This window comes from Chiloscyllium punctatum, chromosome 43 (assembly GCF_047496795.1).
Source record: "Chiloscyllium punctatum isolate Juve2018m chromosome 43, sChiPun1.3, whole genome shotgun sequence".
NCBI lineage: Eukaryota > Metazoa > Chordata > Chondrichthyes > Orectolobiformes > Hemiscylliidae > Chiloscyllium > Chiloscyllium punctatum.
The window spans coordinates 39,540,011-39,546,010 of record NC_092781.1 but is presented as its reverse complement, the minus strand read 5'-3'; positions in this window follow the sequence as shown (position 1 = coordinate 39,546,010).

The window sequence follows — 6,000 nt, the reverse complement described above, 5'->3', positions numbered from 1 at the left end:
TGATCGGATGTCATTATCAATGAGGATCTATTGTGCACTCCGTATTATTCATTACATTTATTTTCCTATCCTGGCTATCATTGGTGTCCCGGGTAAGTGTTAAAATTCAGGTACTTTTTTCTGTAATGCAGGTATGCCAGCATTACTGATCTTTTCTTTGCACTTATTGCTGCCAAACCTGCGCCACGTCACTCTCTGAATCCACGTATTTACGCTGGAAAGCCCTTCTAACTGCATGAAATTGCTCTTTCTTTCATCCCTCTTTCTTTTCTGAAAGTGCCCGTCTTGGGTCTCTCTGTTAAGCCGATGTATTGCATGAGTGCCTGTGTTAATTGAATATTTGCAACGTGGATGTCGCGAGCTTCACTTCTGATTCCATTTTGACACCGACTAATATCTAAGAATGGAGCAGACGAAACTCAGCTGCGGCCATGAGCTGATTCCTGACATCATGTCCGGTCCAATCCTAATTATACATGCTAACGCTCCCATTATATATTTAACTGGGCAATTCTCTCACCAATTGGATATGGAGCTCTGAGATAATGCCTTAATGATGTGAAATATCTGCTGCTGACATTCCCAGCTCCAAACCTGCGGAAGTAAATATGCTTCGTTTCTCCTTGTCTAGTATCATGTCCCTCCCTGACAGCTGTTCGGATTGAAACTGATTTTGTCACTGCGTTTTCTGTTTCAAAAAGTGATTTTAGCACTCAATGACCCCACGATATATGCGCGCACACACACACACAAACACAGACACACACACGAGAAGAAATTGTCTTTTTTCTGGTACAATGATGAAATGGTGACATAAGTGTGTGGGGATTCCATTAACGGTTACTCAAAGTATTGGCTGCAAATGTATCCAGTGCACCTACAGTACCAATGTGTTGGCACTGGTTTGCAATGCTACCCATGCCAGAGAGGCAAATTTCCTGAGTATTACTCTTCCATCGTCTGCAAAGCTTTCCATGCTGGGCAATTGCCTTGTCCCAGTTTACGATTTCGGAGCTGGTTGTGAGATGCAGATCCAGAACTTCATGAAATAAAACATTACAGTTGATTCTGCATTGTCATTATTAAATGTTTTCATTATTGTGATTTGGACCCTCCTTGGCTTCTTTGCTCCAGTTAGTGCCTATTATTTATCTTTTTCACTAAACATTCACGATGTGTTCTCGGGTTAACTCATTGCATTTTATAGAAATCTTATATGTGAATCTTGCTGTCCTCTGTCGCTTTCCGGGGAATAGATTTTTGGCTCGATAGAATATCGATTGCTGGCATTGTGAAGCTCGGAAACGATGTAATGGTGTTTTGTTCAGTTCCCGATTTGTGAACATGATACTCCATTTTAAACGGAGGCAGGTGGAGGCATCAACTTTGTCTCCTGTCTATGAAAGTTGGGCCAACCTGTCCACTGAATGCCTGTGTTTGTCACTCTCAGCTGAAGATGCTGACTGTCATATGAGGAAGCCCCTCGAACATTACTGTGAAGGAAACAGCATCGAAATTGTATCTGAGAGGCTTCTGACTGACTCCAGTCATGGAAAGGTTAGTGGAGGAGTTCGGAATGGCTTGTTGGAGGTTATGCTTTCAAGGTGGCTAGTTCCTGCTCCTGTATCCTGGTGGATCGACCAGCCTGTCTGTCCGACATCCTGTGTTTGCAGACCTTGCAGGGTATTTTGCAGATGACATTCGCTTTACACCTGTTGTTAATACAGCATCTTTTAGTTTCATCAGTAAATGTTTCAGTGTGTTGGTATGTTTGTGGGCTACCATGATGGCAAGTAGTCAGAGTGGATGGTCGTTTCTCCAAATGTCTTTTGATGTATGATTGTGAGGCTTCAATCTCTGGGTACGTTGTGCCTTCTTGGTTGGGTTTGTTGTTCAAAATTTTGTGGGCTGTGCTCATTGCGTACAAGTTAGTCTTGAATTATGCTTACAGGTATTTTTATTCTATGGCCCATAGTTGATGTTTTGCTGCAGTGTGTAGTGGTCTGTTTCAGTCGTGTCCTGATGCAGCTTCATTCATCTGTTGTTGAGATGATTGCTCCTGCAGTTGAGTACCGGCATGTATGTGTCGCGTTCCTGTAGACTGTTACATCCCACTGTGACATCGAGGAAGGGAAGTATGTTTTCGCTCTCTTCCTCTTTGATGAAATGTATGACAATGAGGATTTTGTTCATGATATTATAGTATAATTCTAATATGTATCGCTTTATGAAAATAAAGGTGTAATCCACATAGCGGATCCAAGGCTTGGTTTGGAGATCGCTTCATTCTTGTCTCTCCATAACACATTCTGAGAAGAGTCCTAATATTGATAATCTCTTGGGTGTCCTGATGATTTGTTTGGAGGTCTTACCATTGAAGATGAAGTGCGTAATGAGGCAAGGGTCCGCTCCCTTGAGAATGCTGGCCTTGCTGCTGGAGTTGGTGATGACTGTTGTTTATGTCCTTGGCTCGTCTCATTGTGAGGACAAACGTTCTTTGGCAAGGATAACGTCACTTGTTTTGAAAAGGACCGTAAGGTGAATTGAGACCATGACATCGTTCTCTCCTACCTTGGTGTCCTTGATGATATTCCGGTATACTTGTCTGGAGTGTCATGAGTCTTCTCTGAGGTATTTTAGTTCACAGTGAAGTTGTGTGGTAGTGTGCCTGTTGCTCTGCCGCGAATTGAGAGATTGGATTTGTTCCAGCTCGGGAGATGTGGGGGGGGGGGGGTGGGGGCGTTGTGTTGCTGCAGTTAAGTGGGGTATTTGAGGCTGGATTCTGTACCTTAGGTTATCCGGAGAAACGGTGTGTCCATTCAGTTTTATTCCTTGGAGATCTGCCTTGCTAACAACGCCAGATTTGTGCAGTTTCTTCAGAAATGATTTGTTGCAGATTTCCAGTTGTGAAGCCGGGTACTGAGTCACGTTTTAGTATGTGTCGGTATCTGTGCGAGGTGAGTTCGTATTTGCAATGGATTGTGTTCTGTTTAGAATGACGATCATGCACCCTTTGCCTGTAGGTAGGCTTACAATATTTCTTACTGGATTAGTGCTGCTGGAAGAGCACAACCATTCAGGCAGTATCCAACGAGCAGCGAAATCGACGTTTCGGGCAAACGCCCTTCTACAGGGCTTCCTGATGAAGGGCTTTTGCCCGAAACGTCGATTTCGCTGCTCGTTGGATGCTGCCTGAACGGCTGTGCTCTTCCAGCACCACTAATCCAGTATTTGGTTTCCAGCATCTGCAGTTGTTGTTTTTACCTCGTTGATTTTAACCCGACTGCGAATCCTCTTCAAGGATGCCTGCCTTGAAGAAGTTTTCCTCTTCTCTCTACAAGAATCTCAGGGAGTCCCTCTACCACTTTCCTGATGAAGGGCTTTTGCCCGATACGTCGATTTCGCTGCTTCTTGGATGCTGCCTGAACTGCTGTGCTCTTCCAGCACCACTAATCCAGTATTACAATATTTCTTACTTTGCTGAGTTCTTCCAGAGTAGACATGTCTTTTGTGTTGACGGTGTACCCTCCTTTCTTTCTGCTTAGTGTTTGTGCTACTACGTTTCTGATCGTCTGCTGGATTTATTCTGTATGTCTGTTATTATAGCAGTTTTGATTCCAGTGCTGTGAGGAAGTCATTTTAGTCCGCGTCTCTGTTGTTGTCGTTCATCCCTTGCACGAGGACGACATTTCGTTTGTTTGTGTTAGTGGTCGGTCAGACAGGTTCCTTATCAAAACTTCTGAATTTTTAGTGTTCGTCTTCTGTGCAAACCTGCCCAGTTTATTTCTTTGTCAGGCTATTTTTCTTTCTCTGTCTTGGTCTGCTGTAATATTCTTGCCCAGACCTGGTCAGACATTGTTTTGCACGAAGAGTTTTGAAATGTTATTTCCAGTTGAAATTTGTTGTGTCAACGTTAGGCACCATTTATCAATTCTCGCAAAGGTCTGCGATCTATCTATTCTGCTATTCTTCCCGCTTATGGAGTATTGGGAGGTGGTTTGCAATAGACACGTCATGATCATGCCTGTTTTCAGAGGCATTTGTGTGGAGAGAATTCAGTTGCTAGCTGGTGGCGTTCAGTTGGACGGAGTTGGTTTCCCATCATTGGGCTTATGGACGGATTATGCACACAGGTGTTTGTTGTTTTTGAGAAGACTTGCAGCCCTGGTTGAGGTTTAGGTTGAAAATCTTCTCAAGATTCTCAAAATGGTGTTATGGCAATACAATTCCACCATTCCCTCTGAGAATTGTGTTTTCTTTAAGATTGGCACTAGTTTTGTTTCGCTTCATCTTACAAAGAGCTCTGCCAACTCTGCCAAATTCTTTGTGAAGAGCTTTTGCCGGAAACAATGCTTCTCCAGCTCCTCGGAAGTTGTCTGACCTGTTCTCCTTTATCAGCAGCACACTCTTGACTCTAAACTGAAATATCTGCAGGTCTCACTGTCGCCCAACTGAGCGTGAGATTTTTCCATGACTCATTGATAAACTGATCAGTTTGTTATCCGGCCACAAATCATTCCATGATTTTTTGCAATGTGGCTGGCGTGTGTTCATTCCAAAATATTTGTATTGGAATATCCAATTAGTGGTAATGCATACAGAAATTTCCTTCACCTTATCGGATAACACTATCTGCTAATAAACACGCAGTAAGCTCAACTTTGTGGTGTAAGTGGCTTGGCCAACTTACTGTTTCTAGTCCACCAATGGTGGCATTAGATATGAGTCTTACTTTGCATGGTCTAAATCTTCCAAGAGTCCTCACAAAATCGTTGACTCCTATCATGTTTGGGAACTAATGATTGGTGAACTCCACTAATTGTGACTCGGTTCGTTGAAAACTTCGTTGGGTATCTCATCCACTTCCTTCTGCGTCTGTGTGTCATTCAGAATATTAAGTCTGTAGGAAAGCGTTGTTTTATTAGAACAGCATTCCTACCTCCACTTATTGCAAAACAGTATTAGTACACCCCATCTTACTACTGCATACGTCTTCGTACTGCAGCAACATACCTTGCAACTGCATTATTTCGTTCTGAGACAGACGGTTGACTAAATTAGCCACATCTTCAAGGACATTCTCAAGGTGTACTGTGTGTCGTCGCACATCCAACTACACGACATCTTCATTTGTTTCTTCACTCTGCAGAGTAGTAACAAACACGTATTGGGGCGGCCTATGTTAAAGACTTGTTTTGAGTTGATCTCTCTGTGTAGCCCATATCACGTTAAGGAAGCGAGAACTCCTCTCCCACAATTTTGGCCTTCGTATTCCGTAATGGAATTGCCTCCAGAAATCTGGTCGTCACACCTACTTTGGCATCAAGTTCTGTTTCCCTCTTTTAGTTTGAGGAAGAGGGCCTACACAATCAATCATAACCTGCAAGAAAGTGCATTGATGACGGGAATTGACAGAAATGTTTTGGTTTTGTTCCTGCCTGCACTTGCCAACCAGTTGTCACGTATGACATATATTGTGAATTTTAACCATAACCTGTGTAGTCTAGGCGATGAGAAGGGCTCTTGTATCTTCGCATGAGTGTTCCGCAGACTGTGGTGACTTCGTACTGACAATTTATGTTTTGACCATAATACGTCCTGTCTGCAATCTACCAGAAACTTATCCTGGTACACTTCCACCCATTTCTCCTCTGCACTGACCTGCCGTGCTCTCGCCTGACGTCATATGATTCTATTGTCAAGATAACAAACCTCAGCAATATATTCTCATTCATTTCTGCGTATGTATACCCATATATTTATTCGCTCGCATTTCTGTTATGAGTCCACGTGGTCTGTCAGGACTAAACACTTCTTCCTGACGCTCTTCCTGTTCAGGCTTTTTTCATGTACCATTCCATCAAAACTCAACTCCTTCGTATTTTCATTGGTTTTTTGCTTCTTGCTGTGACTCATGATCGGTGTATCGTGTTCCGGCAGTCTGCTAAAAAATTTAAAAATACGCTTCTTTCCACTTCTCAGTACGCTCCTCTTCCTTTG